The sequence below is a fragment of the Dama dama genome, chromosome 20 (assembly GCF_033118175.1).
Source record: "Dama dama isolate Ldn47 chromosome 20, ASM3311817v1, whole genome shotgun sequence".
Taxonomy (NCBI): Eukaryota; Metazoa; Chordata; class Mammalia; order Artiodactyla; family Cervidae; genus Dama; species Dama dama.
Genome location: NC_083700.1, coordinates 51,140,543 through 51,162,745, shown reverse-complemented (window position 1 = coordinate 51,162,745; position 22,203 = coordinate 51,140,543). Strand labels below are relative to the sequence as shown.

At 41.4% G+C, this 22,203-nt stretch overlaps 1 protein-coding gene and 1 long non-coding RNA gene across 4 annotated transcripts in view; one reads left to right on the top strand and one right to left on the bottom strand.

The window, feature by feature from the left end:
• Positions 1-10,420, bottom strand: part of TGFBR3 (transforming growth factor beta receptor 3) — a 193,838-nt gene extending 183,418 nt beyond the window's left edge. Inside the window, exon 1 of one of the 3 annotated variants that reach the window (XM_061121401.1) lies at positions 10,205-10,420. The gene's annotated coding sequence lies outside the window, so the exon portion shown is untranslated. Of the gene's footprint in view, positions 1-8,469; positions 8,485-10,204 lie in introns of those variants that run through there. The other 2 variants (XM_061121399.1, XM_061121400.1) reach the window with 2 other exon arrangements.
• Positions 10,421-10,514: 94 nt separating this feature from the next.
• LOC133041054 (uncharacterized) lies at positions 10,515-14,936 on the top strand. Its single transcript, XR_009689114.1, has 3 exons — positions 10,515-10,756; positions 12,630-12,808; positions 13,639-14,936. It is a non-coding gene; the product is annotated as an uncharacterized LOC133041054 (long non-coding RNA).
• The last annotated feature ends 7,267 nt before the right edge of the window (positions 14,937-22,203 follow it).

Genomic DNA, 22,203 nt, shown 5'->3' with positions numbered 1-22,203 from the left:
TGAGACAGAGTGTGTCTGGAATGGGAAAGGAAAAGCAGGTCAAGTAGCTAGAGTAGAGTAAGCAAGCCAGAAAATGGAGGGTGAAGTCAAAGAGGTAACAGGCAAGGGAGTCATGGGCTGGTTAAGGCTTTATGGATCCTTATGAGGATTTGGGTTTTTACTCTGAGAAAGACAGGAACAAGAAGAGTGTTTTAATAAGAGAAATGACAGCATCTGACTTAGGTTTTATCAGGGCCATTCTGGCTACTGGGGGGAGACTACTGGAGAGGGGCAGAGGGAAGCACTGCTCCCCACCCTGCAATCTTGAAGCTCTGCTCCTCGCCCTGAAATCTGGGGCAACCATCCAAGCTCTCTGTACCTGGCTGTCCTCATCTTTAGAGGGGCTTGGAAAGGATTATTTCTAAGCCCCAATCTAATCCTAAACTATATGATTCTGAGTTGATTTCCTTTGTTTTCTCTACAGTTACAATTCATATCAACTGCAAACTTGACCTTTCCCTCAAGCTTTAACAGAAGTGGAAGCAAGTTGAAGAATTCCACTTGACAACATATATGGCCATGCCCATGCCACACACCCAGGTTACAAAGATGGTAAGACTCAATCCTGCTCTAGGGAAGTCTGGAGAGGAAGAAAGTAAATTCTCAGGAGGCAGCAGGAGAAAGACTCAAAGAGAAATAAAGGGAGGAAGCAATCAACCACCTGCCAGGAAGAGCCACGTGAAACTTCAGCAGAGAAGGTGATGATAGAGTTAAACGGGGGGCCACCAGAAAGAAGGAAAAGGAGGGGATGCTAGAGAAAAGCCCAATCCTAAAGGAGCAGGGCATGACAGCCCAGGGTGTGCTCCGGAAACAGAAGGAGTCTTGTAGGAGCACAGTGAGGTTCATGGGAGAAGTGAAGGAAAACAGCTAAAGAGTAGGCTGAGCCGCATTGTGAGTGACCAGACATCCCACGCCAAGGATAATGGAACAGCAGACATTGTAAATAAAAGAAAGGAAAACACAGATCTGTATTTTAGAAGGTACCACGCATAATGGATGAACAATTTGAGAGAGAGATACTGAAACCAGGAAAACCAACTGGAATACATCCGCAATAGTCCAGGTGAGGTGATGATTTGGAAATTGAGAAGAACATGCCAATTTCAGGGCTTGACCTATAGACCTAGTTAGCCAATCTCTCTTGTAGAGCTAAGATTGGTGTTTACATGTTAAAATGATGGAGAAAAGTTAAAGGAATGATAAAACATCATGATACATTGGAAATTATATGAAATTCCAATTTCTGTGTCCATAAATAAAGTTTCCTGGAACTCAGGGAAAATAAAGAAAACACCAACTGAGATCTGCTAAAAGTAAGACACCATGAGATTGGTGTGAGTCGGCTGGAGGAGGTAAACAAAAGGAAATTGAGTATGCCTGAGGATCCTAGCTTGGCACTGGTGCCACTTACTGACAGGGGAAATACAGGAGTTGGGGGCTGGAGACCACAGAGAAATCGTATACTGGGACTGGGACTTCGTTTTTTGGTTTTATTGTTGTTGTTTGGTTTTTCAGCCCGCTCCAGGGGCATGTAGCGTCTTCCCAGATGGCACAGTGGTAAATAATCTGCCTGCCAAAACAGGAAATGCAAAGAGTCACAGGCTCAGTCCCTGGGTTGGGAAGATGCCCTGAAGTAGGAAGTGGCAACCCACTCCAGTATTCTTGCCTGGGAAATTCCATGGACAGAGGAGCCTGGCGGGCTACAGTCCCATGGAGCTGCAAAGGGTCGGACCCGACTGAGCAACTGCGCACATAACCAGGGGCATCTGGCATCTTAGTTCCCCAAACAGGGATGGAACCCACATCCTCTGCAACGGAAGCAGGAAGTCTCAACCACTGGACCGCCATGGATCTTAGCTTTAACAGAAAAACCGACAGAATAGCCAGGTAGTTGCTGGAAATAAGGAGACAGATGCATGAAACCGGGAGTTAGGTGACCACGGAGACATAGAAATATGAGTCATTGAACGGCCGAGGAGTGGAGGGAAACGGGCAGATGGAAGCTGGAAAACGACCTACACAGAACAAGCACTGAGAAGGAAACCTGAAGAGATCGGGCAGGGAGTGGGGGAAACCAGGGCAACGTAGTTCCAGGAAACCAAGGTAACAAAACGTGGGAGAGAGTAAGGCACCAGAGAGAGGACACTTCAGATGCTGACTGAAAACAGGCTGGGAATTTTGCACCTCGCACCTTCTCTGGCACCCGCCCATCTTGGGTGGCGGTGCAGTGGGCGTGGGAGCCCACCCGCTGAAGGCCGAGGAGTTTGCCAGAGGTGAGAAGAAAGGAGCCAATCGCTGAACACCACTAGCCCCGAAGGACGACGTTGTTATGAAAGATTCTGTACCATCAGGAAAGTTTTATTCAACACTCTGGAGGCTTAAGGTGTGAGAAACAGGAACTAAGATCTGTTGGTGGTGATCTTCTGGCGGTAGAAAGGAGATTTCTTAGTTAACACCTGGGTCTCATGGGACCACTAATCCTGAAACTAGCAGCAGGCTTTATTTAAGAAAGGCTAGTTGCTTCTGACAAGTGCTGAGGACAATAGATTCACTCACACGTCACCCAACTCCCAGCTAGGCTTCTCACCTCCGATTGTTCTCACACTAGCAAACCTAGTCTTTCTCCCAGAGCAGCTTTATACTAATCCACAGGGACTACATCTTCATTCAAAGTATAGTATGGGGAAAAGAAAGAAGTGAAAGTGTTAGTGGCTCAGTCCTGTTAAACTCTTTGCGACCCCTTGCACTGTAGCTGGCCAGGCTTCTCTGTCCAGGGATACTCCAGGTAAGAATACCGAAGTGGGTTGCCATTCCCTCCTCCAGGGGATCTTCCTCATCCAGGGGTCGAACTTGGATCTCCTCCATTGCAGGCAGATTCTTTACGGTTTGAGACAGGAGGGAAGCCCACAAAGCATAGTATAAAGTGTAATAAATAAACCATAGCCCCAACTAGCTGGGATGATGCTGGAAAGCCATAATCTGGCACCATTCAGACAGGAAAAGGCTTTACCAGTAATACCAGCTGGGTCCCAAAACACTGGGACCAAGCCCCTCAGTATCAGCAGAAGCCGCCTAACTGCTCCTCTATTTGCACTCTGAGAAACAAAAAGGAGCTGAAGGAGGAAGTGTCTTTAAACCTAAAATTATTCTTAATTTCCAATACAGAATGCTTGAAAAAAAAATTGAAAGCCAACAGAATAACTAGCAGATTTTCTTTCTTTTTTTTTTTTTTTTACTGTGCGCCTATGGTCCTTTCTCCTTTACCCTCTGAAAAAAATCAACCCAACCCCCAAAATGATCATTTTTCTTGGCCTAATTTCCCTATTTTTGTGATTTATAATTGGAAACAGACTGCTTTCTCCTGGCTTCAGGGAACAGGATCTTCAGGGTTATAAGAGTTGCCAACTACAGAATCTCAACCTTAGCAAAATTTCTTTTGCAAACCTATTACCTATGTAACTATTAGAAATATATATTAATTCCCCCCAAAAAAGTTAAATTTAAATGCCTTATATTATGCAAAAGTGAATTTTCTCCTGACAAATTAGACACTCCCCCCTCTCTCCTAGCCTCCCTACTCAATGAAGCTAAGTGGAATCCTGCTTTGTGTTCAGTTATCTCCCATCTGAACATCATCAAAGCCTTATCTAACAAGGTATCTATATAGGATACTTTCTGGAAGCATTTTTTTTTAATTTGGTAGAACTGCTTCTACGGGAAATCTCCCTGTTTGCCCACACACTGAATAAAATTAAAACCTTCAATATCTTAGCAGCCATTCTAGAAATGAAATATAAAGAGGCCACAAACTGAAAAAAGCAAATGTACCCCCCAAAAATATGAAATGTTTCAAGTAGGTCATTGTTCCCCTGGCTACTGTGTCAAAAACATGATGCATCCAATGGCTGCAAAGCTTTGTAATGGATGAGTATGATGGATTCAAAACAAAAAAAGCAGCTGCTATGTATTTTTTCATGATTCAGAGGGCACATTATAAATATACGGCAAATAGCTGTGTTGTTGGTTAGTCGTTAAGTCATTTCTGACTCTTTTTGTGACGCCATGGACTGTAGTTCGCCAGGCTCCTCTGTCTGTGGGGTTCACAAGGCAAGAATACTGGAGTGGGTTGCCATTTCCTTCTCCAAGGGATCTCTCCGACCCAGGGATCAAACCGATGTCTCCTGCACTGGCAGACAGATTCTTTACCACTGAGCCACCCAGGAAGCCCTAACTATCTCTATAAAGGCACAAAAATAAGAAACTAAGAGGAATGTCTGCTCAGAAAGGCTTTGACAAATAGAGACCAACAATAGTAAACATACCCATTTGGAAGATCAGAAACTTCTCCCACACATATAGGGAAGACCTTACATGCAGTGATGCAAAATGTATGTAATGAGTCAATGGTGCTTTCCCTCAAAGTTGAATTTCATTTGCCAGTCAATTGCACAAAGTGTCATATAATAAAATGAGATATTTATTCTTTATGGACATTCAGAAGGAGAGTTTTGTGTTTGAGTATGTTTTGTTTTAAAGAAAAATACCAGAAAAGAGATAACTCAAAACAACATAGGGGAGTATCACACAAAAATATTTAGGGTACCACATGAACACAAGGTTTTGAGATTGGAATCTAAATATTTCACCTCAAATAACCTGCCAAGTATTAAAAAAAAAAAAAAAAAGCAACATTCTATCCCAGCAATCATCATGCAGTTAATTCTAAAATGAAATTTGCAAATAGCCACCAGTGTATTTTTGCATCCAATGAACAATTTCATATGTCAAAACACATAAATCACTAAAAATGCTAACAGAATTATACTCCCAAAAGGGAATCTTTTCACACACCAAATGGAATTAAGTATTCATCAAGTTTCCATTAATCAAATAGGATAATCAGAATTTAAAAAAAGAAACCCTAAGTTCTGCTGGGCCCTCCACCTGGTCCACTTGGTGTTCTTACCCATCACTGGTGCTTAGTCATCACACCTGTAAACCCCAGACCTTTTCCCCAGGCAATCTGATCACAGGAGAGCTCAAGGACCAGTATCTGTAAAGACTGTTTTCTAAAGATCATTTTTTTTTCAGGGACTAATCAACTTAAATGTGTTTGTACAAATGGTCCATCGGCAAATTCAAACAAAAAGCTGACCTTCAGCCTGTACCAGGAAAATGAATTATGAGCTTGGAAGCACAAACAAGCAGGTGCTTCTTCCTTCTTCTGCAAAAAGTACCCAACCCTGAAGTCCCCTTTCTCCCAGAGCCCGGTGTCCAAGAAATAAGGGAAAGTATATGCCTCCGGATCACCATCCTTTTTCTTAAAGTGAAGACAGGACTGACACTTCAGACTAGATTCTAAATTATTACTGTGGCAACAATTTAAAATTAAACCCTAAAAATGAACTTTGTCAGGCTAAAGGAATCACCAGCACTAGCAACAGACTTAACATTTTTTCTCCTATAATTATCTTAAGCAGGAACTATCAAGGTAGCCTAAGGGTGTGCTACTGGAGACCATGTTTCAGACCTTGGGGGATAATCTCAATTTTAACTATGGTCTCCATCCCTTATACCTCTAGTTGTCAGCCTACTAAGTCTTGTTGTTTGACCCAGAAAACTGAAGAGTAAAACATGCAGAAGAAGGTCCAAATGAGAGGGGGCCCATGCAGAAAATTTAAGAATGTTGCTTCAGACATTAAATACTGCATGTCTTGGTGGAGAAATAAAAACAATTTCCTCCTAAAAGAAGGCAAGAGGCTCGGAAATCTGTGCTAAATCTTAAAACTTTGCAAACAGAGAAAATAAATCTCAATGTCCGTTAACAAACAAATGTGCTATTTCAAAAGAAATAAAACAAGAAATCTAGAAATGGACAGAGCCCAGGAAATGGACCCAAATCCTTTTTTGTAAGGCACTTCCAAGTTGTGATTTATTTCAGCTTGACTAGAAACCGAACAAATCAGCAATAGCTTGTGTTTTACGAAATGCTACAAAAAGACAATGCTATCATTCCAAGTGTTACTCTGAAGATGAGGAAGCCTCAAATGCCCTAGATTCACTCTTTTATATTCCAAACTATCCATGTTCCTAAAGGCAATACAAGATTGCTCCTAAGTTAAAGACCCCCAAATCACTATCTAACTTGAATCATGCAAAGTTCAAAAAGTAGTTAACATTTTAAGTTTCAAAATTTCAAAAGAAGTTTAAAAATATAAGCAAAACGCTCCAGGGGAGAGACTGAAACAGAGATAAAATCAATTATAAAATAACTGTTGAATTAAAAGAAAAAGAAGAAGAAAAGCCAGAGTGTCCTCATTAACTAATGAACCTGACAATTATAATTAATTTTTGTCCAACAGCAATGAGGGAAGAAAAAAATACATTTTCAAAATGGATTATCAAGAACAGGGGTAATTTAAAATGACCACAGATCAAATTCATCCAGGAAAAATATTACAGCAATGTAAATTATGTAAAAAAATAAGTTGATATTTACCAGTGATCCTCTAAATGTTAACGGTTCTGCCTGTTAAGCTTAAAACGTAAAGTCAGAAATTTCCACAAATTTATGATCCTGGGAAGTTGGTCAACAGTTAGATATTAAAGAGTCTGCAGAGACCATCTTCTCAGTACTCAAAGGACATTTGAGTTCTCCCTGTGCTTAGGCCCAGAGCAGGCCCTCAGAAAAGCAAGAATCACTTGACTTTTACAAGATACAATCAAGTTTGCATGCAAAAAGAAAGATTAATTCCTTTGAGGCTTCAAAAGAATGGGACAATACTTCTCTTTAAGCAAACCAATTTTGTCAATAATGGTGGTTTAAAAAAAAAAAAAAAAAACAGGCTTTCCTAAACCCTAGGAAGCCTTAAGGCATCCTGCTATCAGAGGACTGAAAGAGGATGGCTAACTCCAACACCAGGAACCTTAAGCCTATTAGGGAGTTGGGGGTTGCTACATGTTTGCTAAATAAGTAAACTAAAAGACCATGGAAAACTAAATTAGACTAAATAAAATGCTACTCTGAAGTGTAACTGTAGTACTGAGATTTAGAAAGAAAGGACTAAGTTTGAAAGTTACTTTAAAATAAAATCCACTTGACCCTAACTTGGTAAATGAAATAAAGTACCTGATACTCAAGAAGCAAGAAAGGAAACTGACCTACAAAACTGCAGAGATGAAAAACTTTCTTAAAAACTTAGTTTAACTGCTTTTCCAAGCATGTTAATTCCTAAATATTGCTTATATATTTATCTATAGACACATTGCATCTATACTAAACAAACATGTTATTTCTGGACTATTATCATACTAAAATATAAGCCTCTGAAGAATGCACTGGAATAGAAATGCTGCTATTCAACATAACAATTCCTTATTGTCTGGCACTCAGATGTTAATGAAAAATGATAATGACAGGATTGTGAGAACACCAGCCTTCCTGAGAACAAATTCACTATATCCACTCTTCTACAAGAGACAAATGAGCTTCATTACAAAAGAATTCACAATGCATCTCTCTGGACTCCCAGTTCTCCTAGATAGTTTGAAATATTATTACACAAAATTATTTTACATATGCCTCTTAACGAAAACAAATGGAAATAAACTGTGTGTGTATTTAATATCTGTCCACACACCACAGAGTTCTAGACATATATCCAATATATAGGCCCTGTCCTCAAAGTTATTCTTACACTCATCAGTTGAAATTAAACCCAGTTCTCCATAGTCAAGTCAGAAAGCAACTTGGTTATTTTGCTAGATAAAGCCACAACATTTTCCATTCCTGAAATGTATGAATACTCTAAAAAAACTGGTTTAGGTGCCTAACAGACATCAATACACAGTGTGCTATGCTCCCCCTATTGGCTAATATTCAAAATAACAATGAATTCCCCAGGGGGTGCCTTTGAAGTGCTGGGGTTCAATAGTAAGTTGGTGATTTTTATGTTTAAAAACAAGAGGTGGGTCAGCAGTTGTTAAGCAAAGGTGCCATGTAATGGTCAGATTCCATCAAAACAGGAAAAATTAAAGTTGACAAATGACAAAGACAAACCGAAGGGCTGAAAACATGCTGAAGCCTTGAAACACTAAACAATGCAGAATTGAAGCCAAAAGCCGAGAACATCAAGAAACAGAGCAACATCCTCTAACTGACACAATGGCATGAAATCCATTTCATTTTAATAGCCCTTAAGGGGGTAAGAATTATTTCCCTGCCTCCTGTGCCAACCCCAAGCTGTTTCCTAAGGAAGCCAAGTTAACACTGACCAACAATGTCTGGAGAATTAATATGAGAAATGAAGTTTAAAGATCAGAATTAATTAATATAAATCAGAGTTCTATTTATAATTATTTGGAGCCAGCTTCAGAGAAGCTGAAATTTGGCACCCCCATGGGTAGATCACCTAAATTAATCACGGATACCTGATTTGTGTTTCAAGAGATGTGTGTTGAACTCAGCGGGAAGTTGAAGGATGGGAAAAGCTGCCCGGACTCAGCGCACACAAATCTGACTGCACTTGCTGCTCTCTGCTGAGTGGCTAAGCTAGCTCTGGACTCAGACAGAACTAACAGTTGTGTAATAGCCTGGGCAAGTAACTAACCTCTAGTGTCTTATCTGCAAATTAGGGCTATTAATAGTGTTTTTTCCAGAGGGTTGGTGTAACGATTAAGTGTCCATAAGGCATTTAGGAGAGTGTCTGGCACAGAGTTTGGGCCCAATAAACGTTAACTTTTATTATTTCCGGAAAGAAAGTAGCTAATTTCACACTGAAGTACCTGTTTGCAACCTGAAGTACTGTTCCAGGAAAATTAAAAGGTCTTGACATGTGCTTTGCTACTTGTGGGAGACTTATCTCCTCCCAAACCGATCGCTTATTTCTCTTGGAAGGGATGCAGAGTTCAGAAAAAGTCTGGTTCCGCATCTCAGTCTGTCATGCCTACCATCCTTACCCCCCACGCTCCTCTCCAGTCTCCACGAGGCTCAGGACAACCACAGCTAACAGCGGGGCACAGACACTGCTCTAGTACTTTACATATTTTAAATCATTCAATCCTCACAGTAACATTGAGGCCAATACTATTATCACTCCCATTTCACAGCTAAGGAAATGGAGTGATTTTCTTCTCTCAGCTCTTTTTTGTAGACACTAAATCCATTAAGTTCTACTCGGTCAAGGTGGGAGCCAGTATTGGTGGCTCAGATGGTAAAGAAACTGCCTGCCAAGCAGGAAATCCAGGTTCCATCCTTGGATCGGGAAGATCCCCTGGAGAAGGGAATGGCAACCCACTCCAGTATTCTTGCCTGGAGAATTCCATGGACAGAGGAGCCTGGGGAGCTAGCCACGGTCCATTACAGTCCATGGGGTCGCAGAGTCGGTCATAAATGAGCATCTAACACACACACACTGTCAAGGTAATTCACGTTTGACAAGCTGGTTCCCTACACCAAATGATTCTGGAAAGTGAAGCAAATGCCCTAATAAGAACAAGACTGCAAGAAGATTCTCCTAGCAACAGTCCAAGAGTTTCCAGATTATTCTAACCAAATGAACATGCTAAGGGAATCCTTCAAAATAAACCGGGAAAGGTGGCTATAAGTTAAAGCGGGAGGGAGGATTCTCTGCGGGGCTGTGGGCTGCAGCGCTCGGCGCCACCCGCGGTGCACCCTGAGGGCGCGGCCCGCGGGGAGTGAAGCTCCTGTTGGTGCGCGGGTACCGGGGCCGCAGCCTCTGCAATGGCAACTGAGTATAAACCCACAACAAGTCTTTCCCACCGACGCTGTCACGCGCCCAGTGGGAAGTGGCCAGCGCGCCCCGCGGAGGTCAGAAGAAACCGCGGAAAGGAAGAGTGAGGGCAGGCGCGGAGCAGATGTCCTCCCCAGCACACCGCATCGCCCGGAGCGCTGCCCACCCGGGACGGCCGCTCCCCTGTGCACCTCACAGCGTAAACACCAGCCGACCAACACCGCCCCCAAGAAGCCCAGGGGTCCGGGCGGCCGGAGCGATCCCGGCCGGGAAACAGGCGCGGAACCCAGCGCAACGCCAACAGCCACCGCGCAGCCTGGAGAGCCCTCGGCCGGCACGGGTGCTGGGCTAGCCTGGCGGCCAAGGGCGTCCCGGCGCGGGCTGCAGCGCCGCTAGGCTGAGCCCGCACGTACCTCGGAGGCGGTGTGTCAAACGGAGATCCACCCGCCGCAAGTTGCAGGAAAGGAGAGCAAAGTTTCCCCGCCCAGCGCCCGGCGGCCGCGAGCTCCGCAACTACGCCATCCCGACCCGCCGGGGACTTTCTCCTCCTGCAGGGAGCTCGGGGAATCGCGCAGGGAAAGTGGCCGAGCACGAGAGCCTCCGACTTCCCTCCCTCACTCACTAGGAAGAGGAAAGCGCCACTCGGCGTCCCCGAAACCCTCGATTACCCCCATCGGGCCGACCCAGCGCACTCGCTCCCCCTCACACACGCGGGCGGGGATGGGCAGGACGCCACAGCAATCAGCGCGCGGGGGGAAGGGCGCTCCTCCTCCGCGGTCCCCACCGGAGCTCCGGGCCGCCGAGAAACTCCTCCTCCCGCCGCCCGTCTCCCCGCTCTCCTCCCCCTTTTCCTCTCGGGCTGATGGATGAACCCCGAGCGCGGCCGGAGCCTGCGTTTCCCTTCGGACCGAGGAGGGAGGGAGAGGAAAGGAGTACTGGGGACGTCTGGGGTGCTGCGCGCCCAGGTTGGGACGGTCGGCCGTGGGGGAGGGGGTCCTCGGAGAAGAGCCGCATTGGGGAAGGGAACAGGGGGCAGGGGTGGAACGTGGACGCGAGCGGCAGGGATTCCCATCCTCCAACTAGGTGTTTCCAACTTTTCAGAGCTCTCTGGAAGAGTTGGGTTATTTGGTTCCCTCCGTCTTGATAAAAAATTTCTAAAACCTCGGGTAATCTGATCACACCCTCTTGCCTACACCCTAGCAAAGGCCCCCACGCGCACATTCATTCTGTCCCTGCTTGTTTTTCCCACCTGCAGTCCTGCTTGCTGTATAGCAAGATGCGTTCTGATGGTGGGTCTTGCCTGCTCCTAACAGCTGAGAGTGCATAACCCAGCCATTACCCCCTGCTCACTAGATGATACAAATGAAGGAGCTTGGTCAGCATTACTGGCATTATCTCCAGATGGGCGCGATGTAAGTGAAGGTGTTGACGCTGCTTCCTGCGTTCAAGTCCGGGTGGACTGACTGCTGCAGGGGTTGATGAACGCTGTCATCAGAACACCACTTTGATACTCCATTTTTACACCTGGTTTTTCTGTTAAAAGATTTCTTAAACCAAAGGACACTGTTTTACCAAGAGGCTGGTAAAGTAACTCTAGGCTGACAGGTTTCAGAGACCAGACGTCCTGTCTTGATTCTGCCCTGTGACTAGATGTGGAACCTTGGACTATCGGCTTAAACTCTCCACGTCTGTTTTCTCCTCTGTTAAATGAGGAGCTTGGCCTAGGAGACTTCTTCAGGTCCTAAAAGGTTATGGTCCTAGGCTTTTAATCGCTAGAGACTAGAATGGGAAAGTTTCTTATATTATTACTTCTGCAATATTATTATTTGGAAAGTTACTGGGTTTTCCTGCTTTGAGAGAAGAGGAAGTGTTTCTCCTCTTTTTTCTCTTGTACCTATACATAGAGAACTCACTCAATTGGAGATATTTCCACAAAAGCCAAATCATTATTGAATCACCTGGATTACTGCAAAAATCTCTAAAATGAACAATTCATTCCTTACCAATATTTATTGAACACCTATTGTTTGAGAGGCTTGAGTGAAGCCTTGGAGAAATATATAGGGCTAATGCCTTGTTGGAGCCAACAGTCTAGGTAGAGTTATCTCAGCTGTGATAGAGTCTCTCTAGATTCAAGGACTTAGACTTCTCATAGACTCAAATTACACAGCATTCGTGCCTCAAACTGTCAAGTTTTAGCTTCCAGAGCAGACATGAACACTTAAACTGGGTTTGAATATTTAATCCTACCTTTAAACATATCAATCATGTTAAAGCTTTTTAATTTCTAAATAAAATGACGTAGAAGTAGAGAGAGAAAAACCAAGTCCTAGATAACAGTCTTGTCTTCAGAGAGTGATGAAGTAACTGTTCACAATAATCAGATTCTCAATAGTGTAACCAATTATGTGTAACTCAATACTGGACAATTATTCTGTGCCAGGCAGAGTTCTAAACATTCTATGTACCTAAACACATTTACTTCTCAAGCCCTATAAAGCTGTATACAAACTGAGGCCTATGTGCAAACCAACCTTAAGGCCTTAGAATTTGCTAAGACAGTACATATATTAAATGAGAGAGTCAGAATTCAAATCCACATCCGTCTAGCTCAGAGCCCAAGTCCTCAACCACCAGGACATTGTTGTTGTTGTTGCACTTCAGTCACTAAGTCGTGTCCAACTATTTGTGACCCCATGGACTGCAGTACGCCAGGCTTACCTGTCCTTCACTCTCTCTGTCGGAGTTTGCTCAGATTCATGTCCAGTGAGTTGGTGATGCTATCTAAAGATCTCATCCTCTGTCCCCTCTTCTCCTTTTGCCTTCAATCTTTCCCAGCCTCAGGATCTTTTCCAATGAGTCGGTTCTTTGCATCAAGTGACCAAAGGGTTGGAACTTCAGCATCAGCCCTTCCAATGAATATTCAGGGTCGATATCCTTCAGGATTGACTGGTTTGATCTCCTTGGATGTACTACCTGTCATCAGAAGCTTTACATTATTGGCGAAATTAACAAAGGTTTGAGGAGTTTATTCCATTGGGATTTTTTTTTCCTCAAAACATCTTTAAAATTTAAGGCTATTTAATTAGTTTCTCTAGCTGATATGGAAAAATCCAAAAAATTATGTCAGTATTTGCAAAACTAACAATGTCTACATAGGTGTTTTCTCTCAATCTTTATGCTAATAATTTGATATTATTTGCAGAAATACAGACACCTGAAGCATAGAGCAAAGGTTTTAAACAAAATTCTGGTTCCCCAGCCAAGGGGTTCTCCAGAAAAGGAGTTCCCTTACATTTTAATAATACAATATTCACTGATTTCTAGAGGGAATAAATCCTCTCCTTTTGATTGGTCTCTTACAAATTAGGACTTTGTTCAAGTTACAGGATTTATTCCCATAAGATACAAACTTCCTTTGTTTCAAGGTGGTGTCTTAGTCATTTGTTCCAAATTTTTTCAAAAAGAATTGCAAGCAGAGGGGTGAGATAAAGAGGTGCACTCTATCTTACTTGCAAAGAAAAAAGGTTTGACAGCAGAGCGTCGAAATTTACTGAGACTGTGTTTCTTGCAAGGAACCACCCTTCCTATAGATGTGGACCCACTTCTTTACAACGGTGGCATGTCCCCAGATTCTGTTGTTTAACAGACAACTGAACAAATTCAAAATAACCTGCTTGTGTTCCTTGCAGAAGTCAACAACTCGAAATGCTAAAAGACTGTATCATTAGAAAATCATTTGGTTGTTTTTCTTTTCTAAGTCCTCCTTTAGTATTTAGCATATGCTTTGCACTTTACAAATCATAGCTCATTCAATCCTTATGACACTCTGTCATCCTCATTACAGATTAGAAAATGATGCAGAGAGTGAAGAAACTTGCACAAAGTCAAACAACCAGCAAGTGTAACTTGGCTGATTGACCCAGAGTGTGCTCTGAACCTCCACTTTATGCTGCTACAGGTGAAAATAGAGCCCCATCCATCAAAGCAAGAGTCATATTCTTAAAGCTCAATTCTTTTTTTTTTTAAAGCTCAATTATTTAAAAGTTTCAAAAGATAAAGTTTGTTGAGAAATATTACCCTCCACCACCACATAAAAATCAATTCCTTTCACCCAGGAAAGAGGAGAAGAGACACTAACTTTAAAGTTTGTCTGAAATAGCCAAGATCTTGGAAGCAATTGCATAACTCCTCTTAAGAATGTGTGACAGAACATGAACCAACTGTTCCAAAATTGTTGTGACAGGAGACTGGTCTACAAACTACAGTCTCTGCTCCTATTTTCTGCTCGGCTGACCTATTATTACAGCAAGATTTACGACCTTATTTCTAAAATTTGCCCATAAAGATTCCAATTCATACCTGTAGGTGTTTTATATATCACCATAACCTAAAAGCCATAATCTAAAGCCACATTTTCTATATCTATATCCAAGATTAGAATATGATTTTCACTGATAAAATTTGCAGCTGGCAAATTTCAAATTAATGAGGAAAAAAATACTCTCAGATGAGCCTGTTTGCAGAGCAGAGCCCAAAACAGACACCTGATTCAGGCCTGGTGGATTCCTCAGAGAATTTGGAAATAAAAATCCAAAGCAAATTCCCTTCCAGTAAGCCCAAGTTCCTGCAAACTTGTCATTTCCTGTGCCTGTGCGGAGCCTCCAATGGCAGTTTCCACAATGCACCTTCAATTTCCCTCTCAGCGGGTCTTCTGAAAAAGCAGGAAACCTCACACCATTTCAAAGGAATAGCAAACCCCACTGAGATCCCTGTGGTCTTAGCTCCCTAGGGGATGAGGCCGAGCTTCTGCTCCCCCTGCCTCAGGTGCGGAGACTCCAGAGGGAAGGCTTCTCCCCGGCCCCCACCTCCATAGGTGCCCTGCAGAGAACTTTCGTTTTGGCCTAGAGAAGAGAAAAAATCACAAACATCTTATTTTGTGACAGGGGGACCAAAAAAAGACCAAGAGCCCCGTGCACATATATTAATATCTGTGAATGTTACAAATCTTATTACTTTCATTTAATGAATATGAGAAATGCTGAAACACCACTTGTAAAAATACCAAAATTTAATATTTCCATTGCTATTGTTCCTCTGTTCTCATTGTTATCATTACCCTTTACTGAGCACTCACTCTGTGTAAGCCCTTGTTACAAGTTTAGCCTTATAAAATTTATTTCCTAACATACTTTGAAAATGAATAACTCCATGTATTTGTTTAAATTACCTGTTATAACATTTTTTTAGGTTACTCTCACAATGTTTGTTTGTTTTCATGCAATCTAAGGAGGAGAGTTTCTCAACTGAGTCCTGGAGACATAGTCTTTAGAATTTAGTAATAAGTTGAGTAAGAAATTTGCTTTCATTTTGCATTTTTTGTTTTAATGATAATCTTAAAAAGCTGTGTCAATCCTCTTTTGGGGGAAGGGGGACAGGGATAATTAAAAAACAATAGACTTTCCCATAATAAAAGATTCTTATTTTTCAGGTCAATGTTTTTTCTCTTTTGAAGTGGAAATTCTTTTCTGGAGGTGCCTAAGAATTTTTTTTTAAGGGTCCTTAACTTCTTAACATTTCAAAAATTTGCTACAGAATTTTAAATTAAATTTTCCTTTACCATTTCCCCAGTTTACCCATATAATTTCTGGAAGATGTTATACTCTCTCATGAAAAACCAACCAATATTCACTGACATTTGTTAAGCCACATAAAGGGTCGAAAGATACATATAGAAGTGATACAAAATACAATAAAAAGATAACTAAGGAATAGGAAAGTATTATATGTGAAGTATCAACTGTGACTTTATGTACTAAAGAACTGAGATGATCCTTGGTCTGGGTTGATCTGAGAATATGAGAAGGGAGCCAAGGATGCAGCAGATGCAGAAGAGGGAAGGAACATTCTGAACAATGGCAAAGGGATGCTAAGGCTATAAAGCAGAAGCACCTAAGAGACTGGTCCCAAGAAAGACGCTAAAGTAAGAACAGCCTATTCACCTCCCCTAAAGAGACTAAGAGGACCTCTCATAGTCTGAAAATCCCGTTTCCTTCAGTGTCAATAAGAAATCCAAGCCTCCTTAGTCATTGCTCATCACCTGGATTCTTACCACCACATGGCTTTGAACATTTCCTAACTTATTCTATCTTTCTCATTTTCTCAACCTTCCAGATCTTTCCAGTTTGCATCTGGAACTTATGACAAATTACCAGCAAAATCCCTTGTATATTCACCTCTGGAAAATTTAGTCACCAAAAATGAAAGTTATTTGACTTTCTCCCCTCCCGGGATCTGTTCTTCCATCCCACTTCAGTAGCCTAGAAACATGATCTTGTCCAGGTCGTTTCCATCAGAAATAAGTGCTCCACCTCCCAAATCTCAATTCCAAGGATTCTTCTCTAACCTTCAGTCTCTATTGTTTCAAATCATTGCCTTTTGTACCTTGATTTCAAACATGATTTAAGCCCATCAGGATCTCTAATCCATCATCCCTACTACTTTTTTTTACCATCCGCAACCATGATTGCTCTCACTTTAAATTATGACCACAATCCTCAATAGATTCTTAGCACTGTTCAGCAATCCCACTATATTTTCCTTATCAGCTCACTCTCTTATTCTCCAGGAGGTTTATTTTACTTCTCTTTCTCTTTCCTCAAATCTTCAGTACCTTCTACCCCTTACCTAATGACGTTGTTTCTTATTTCTTTTTTACTAAGAATATCAGAGGCCTCTGAAGAAAATATCCCCAGCTCCCCAACACCTCTGCCAGTGTATCTGTGTCTGTTCTCTGCTCTGAAGTTCTCTCTTCTTGGCCCTTCTCCCTCCTGTGTCCTGGATTATTTCTTTAACTACTCAAGGACTTTTACATTGTAGTAATTCCTTTTTCACTTGCATCCTCAGATGTCTTTCTTCCTCTCTCTCCCCCTTTCCCTCTCTCTATTAGATCATTCCAGTCAACTTATAAACATACTATAATGTTTCTCACCTTAGAAAATTTTACTTGACTTCACACACCCGTCTCACTTCAATTTCTCTATTCCTTTCATAATAAAACTCCAAAAAAGATGTCTACCTTTGTTGCCCATGCCTCTTCACCCATCACTTTCTCCTCAACCAGATCTAATCAGACCACACTTGTCAAGGTCACCTTGTGGCCAAACCAGTCACCAATTCTGTCTTCATCTTATTTAGTCACTCAGTAACTTATGACACAGGAACTCACTCTCTCCTCACTGAGACATTTTCTTTGGCTACAGGAATACAGAGCACTAATAATATTTCTTTCCTTCCTCCTAGCTGAACCTTCTAAGTTATCGATGCTAGCTCCTCTTCCTGCTCCCAGAATTTAAATGTTGGCTTGTCCTGGGGCAGTGTCTTTGGTCCCCTTCTCTATTAAGACTCGCAAGGTGTTATCACACAGACCTCTTTCTTTAAATGTATCTACACATTGATAAAGCTCCCCTGGTGACACAGCAGTAAAGAATCTGCCTGCAATGCAGGAGCCGCAGGAGACATGAGTTCGATCCCCGGGTCGGGAAGATCCCCTGGAGGACGGCATGGCAACCCAGTCCAGTATTCTTGCCTGCAGAATCCTATGGAGAGAGGAGCCTGGCGGGCTACAGTCCATGGGGTCACAAAGAGTGGGACACGACTGAAGCAACTCAGCATACACACAAGCACACATTGACAATCCTCAAAATTCTGTCTCCAGCCTGGACCTCTCCCCTAACTCCAAACTTGTGTATTTAGTTGACCTCTCAGCATCTTTACTCGATGTGTCCAGTAGGAAAACTGAAAGTTACATGTGAAAAACTGAACTCTTGATTCCCATGAACACATCTTCTATCCCCTCATCTCAGTCAATCAGTTGTTGTTGTTTAGTCACTAAATCATGTCCGACTCTTTGTGACTCCGTGGACAATAGCCCACCAGGCTCCTCTGTCCACGGGATTTCTCAGGCAAGAATACTGGAGTGCCCTTTCCTTCTCCAGGGGATATTCTTGACCCAGGGATTGAACCTGCATCTCCTGCATTGGCAGGTGGATTTTTTACCATCAAACTATCACGGAAACCCAAGATCCCACACACCGCAGAGCAACTAAAGCCACACACCTCAACCCAGATCCCGGGTTCAGCAGCTAAGACCCAACACAGCCAAACGAATAAATTTGCTTTTTAAAAAAATTGACTACCTATACTATCTAACCTATACAGTTTTTTCTCTTATACAAGTATGATAGCTCTAGTCTTCTTACATTTGTCATCTTGCTTCCCACCCACTAATATACAGACGTGCACACACATATTTACTCAGTGCTTTCCATGTACAATTCATGTTGGTGACTAAAACCCAGCCCCTCTTTAGAGCAGGCTGTCAGAGTTCACATTAGACTACAAGAACCAGGAGGGCGGGGATCACGGCTGTTTTAACCAACATTGTGTTCCCAGCTCCTAGCAGAGCACAATGCTCCTTGCCTCTAACAAGTATCCAATAAACATTAATGGATGGCTTCCAGATAGATATCCACAGCTAGAGACCAAGAACAGTGAAGTTTTATAACAACCACTGAGATAGATGCCACTCTAGAGACTCAACAAGGCGCTGACTCAGAAAGCAGCAGAGTACATCTGACTTGGAAGAACCAGCACCAACTTGCCCAGGCAGGAAGCAAGGTTGTGGTATAAGCAGCACGGATGAAGCTTCACCTGGAAGCCACAGGTTTAGCATAAGGAAGGGGCTTCCTGATCTCGGCCAGACCTGTTAGCAAGGTGTAGGTAAACCAGGTGCCCCGACTGAAGCAAATAAGCCTGCTGAATCCAGTTAGCTGAAGGGAGGGAAAGAGCCAGGAGCCACTAAGAGCAGAAATAATAAGCAATGCCTTTGCGTGTCACTCGTATTTTATACTATGTTGATAGAGACTTTTAAAAAATCATATCCACACTACCATTATCATTGCTGGAAAATGCTGGCCCTCTTGAAATGCCAAAGGCGTGGATACTAAAGGATAATGAAACAGATCTTTGGTCTTTGGCTGCTCCTGAAGTGAGAGAGAAAGGAAGGAAGCATTCATTAACTTAAACAGTCTCCTCCCTTCCCACTCACTTTTCCCTTTGAGAAAGGACAACACATTTCCTTCTTTGCCTCTGGTCTCTGACACTACACAGTCCCACCAGGATCCCCTTCAGCTTTCTCTGTAGAAACAATTTCAACTCTGTTTTAAAAATCAAGTAAACCAGTTGTTCAGGCCCTGTTTGAAAATCAAAAGCTTCACAGGTTTTGTGCATTCTACATGACTTTTGTTCCTCAATCCTGTTTCTTCTCTTGACCAAATTTTCTCCTACTTTTCCTTAAACGTAATTTTACTAAATTTAAATGCCAAGCATGAGTGGGACGGAGGTTCAAGAGGGAGGGGACACATTTTGTATACACGAAGCTAATTCACTTCTTTGTACAGCAGAAATTAACACATTGTAAAGCAATTATACTCCCATCAAATAAATAAATGTATGTATATTTTGTGCACATTTGTAAAAATAAACATACAAATTAATAAATTTTATAGATGTTTTTCCTTCATATAAATTATTTTCCAGTCTTTTGTTGTGCCTTCAGAATTTCAGTGGGTATTCTTTCAACTTTTCTCAAGCCTGAAGTTTTTCAAAATACAAAGTTAGGAGGGAAGAAAGCTTAACTTGGGAATGCTGAGTTATAACTTTGCATTTGACCTGAGACGTCAGTCTCAGATTTCATTCTCTTGGATAGAAACCCCTCTCAACTTTTTTTTTTTTTTTTCAGAGAGCAAAGTAGTATGCACCTTAAAAAAAAGGTGGGGGCCACACTGAGACTCCCAAACTAGTTCTTCAAACATTTGACTTTTCTTAAATAACTCTTCAGTTCAACTCAGCTGGAATTTTGAGTATCGCTTGAGTGCACTTGTGTCTTTGCCCAGTTAGTTTTCTCTTTCCTGTGTTTTTTACTAACTGGTATTTCAACTTACGAGATTCCCTTTCAGAGGAGAATATAATGGTCATTTTAACAGAATTCTACAACCCTACTGCTTTAAAAGGTATTGTACTATCCACCTGTAGCCTGCTAAGATATGATGTGACATTTGGGTATTTATGTGATGGACATGCAGCATCAGTATTGGGTAGGGGGGATATACAACTTGGCTTGGAGAAGAGGTGTTTCATTGGAAAGGCTGATATGCCTGAAAAGCAAGTTTTTAAAGCCTTTGTTATCTTTAGGAAAACCTCACATAGAAACACCAGAGAAGCATCGTTTCCCCAAGGGCTTTGACATGGCATAATTCTGGTTACAGTATATTTTCCTTGTATATGTTGGTTCATCAATTCAAAGCAGCCTCATAATTATGTGATTGTGACAAGATTAATTGATGGACAATCCAAAAGTCCTGAAGGTCAACAAAGGGACCCTCTATCCAACCCTACTTTTATTCTTCAGTTATTTTTAGGCTGGTAAAAATGTGCTGGGCTGCTATGCAGAGGACTACACACGTTTTATTGCAAGACTCATTCATAACCATTGTGTGGGCTGAAATGTACATTGCATATACATATATGTGTATGTGTATTTGTATAGTCATATGCGTCTATGTAGGCTTCCCTGGTGGCTCAGCGGTAAAGAATCTGCCTGCAATGCAGGAGACAATGCAAGAAATTTGAATTTAACCCCTGGGTCCAGAAGATTCCTTGGAGGAGGGCGTGGCAACCCACTCCAGTACTCTTGCCTGGGAAATCTCACGGACAGCGGAAACTGGTAGGCTACAGTCCATAGGGTCGCAAAGAGTCAAACACACCTGAAGCAACTTAGCATGCACACTAGCATGCATATATATATACATAGATAGAAAGCAATTCCTCATAATATGAGGGAACATATTTGTCCACTTTAAAATGTTACATAAGTAGCATATAATCTACAACTTGCCTTTTTTATTCAACATTATGATCATTAAATCTATCTTTGAAGCATTTCTTCTAGTTGATGGATAATAGAATAGTCTCTCTAATAGAATATCCATAGATAAGATAATAGTAGTCCACAGAATTATTATACCATTTTAAATTTAAGTTTCAAGTTTCCTTGAAGATGATTATTGGAACTGTTTCTACTTTCTGTTATTACAAGATTTCAACAAACAAGGATTGTTGTATCTGCCTCCCACTTCACACATGTGACAACTTCTCTAGTCTATGATGCATAAGTGTAATTGTTAGGCTGAAGAGTATGAACAATTAAAATTTTATAAGTATTACTTTGTGTACCCCACAGGGAGTATGTTAATTTAGATTCCCACTGATGGAATGAGCCATGCTGCTTGTCCAAAATTTTGCCAATAGTTAATACTATTAAACTTTCCAATTTCTTTCAATCTGAAAAGTGATTTGTTTCGCTCTGACTCCTAGTAAAATTGAACATGGGTTCATATGTTTAACTACTAGTTTTCCTCCACTGAGATATATGTTCATTTTCTAGACAAGGCAAATTTCAAAAGAATTTGAAAACTAGATTCTCGAAAAGATATCATACTAAAACTTTGATATATAGGTAGTTATTGTTTAAACTGGCATTTAACATATTTGTCTTCATTTTATTACATCATGGGGAATAAGGTGATTTAATTTTTCTTAATACAAATAAAAATATGCTTCTTAGATATGGTAGCAAAACAAATATCTTCAGTGCTCCACCCAATGTTTGGCAAATAGTAGGTGCTCAATAAACATCTGCTAAATTGAAAAATAAAAGGAGTAGGGCAAGAGGTAATTTTAGAAGGAGTATTTCAGAACTAGTGCTCTAGTAAAGATAAAACTATACACTTAAAAAAGAATAAAAAATACACAGTTTATACTTCTTTCTACTAATCACATTATCTCTTGTAATCACTTAAATTCATGGTTCCACTTTTCAGGTTCAAAATCAAATGCTTCTAATGCTAATGTCTTAGCCAAGATGACTTACATGGACTTATCATCAAAGTTTTACACACAAGGCTTCCTTGCCTGGCCTCTGATGGCGTGTCCTGGCTTTGCTTACAGATAAAACAAAGAACGTTGAGTGTAGTTATAGCAACTCTGAGTTTTCAGCTGAAAAAGTAACACATGTAAGGACTCTGATAATATCAAGAAACTGCTTTGACTCTCTTCTTGCTCAGTTGACTTGGATTTTATATGCAGATACTGGTAGTGGTTGTTTCTTTAAGATTTTGGAGGGAAAAAAAAAAAAAAAGAGATTTTTGAATATCCTCCCTCTAGAGATTAGTCCATTCATATTAAACTCAGTTTTAATTAATCTGTTGACTGTTAAGTGGACCACTTCTGAGCTATCATCATTTTAGTAAGAGTCACATTTAAAATCTCTGGAATGAGAATTCAAAATAAG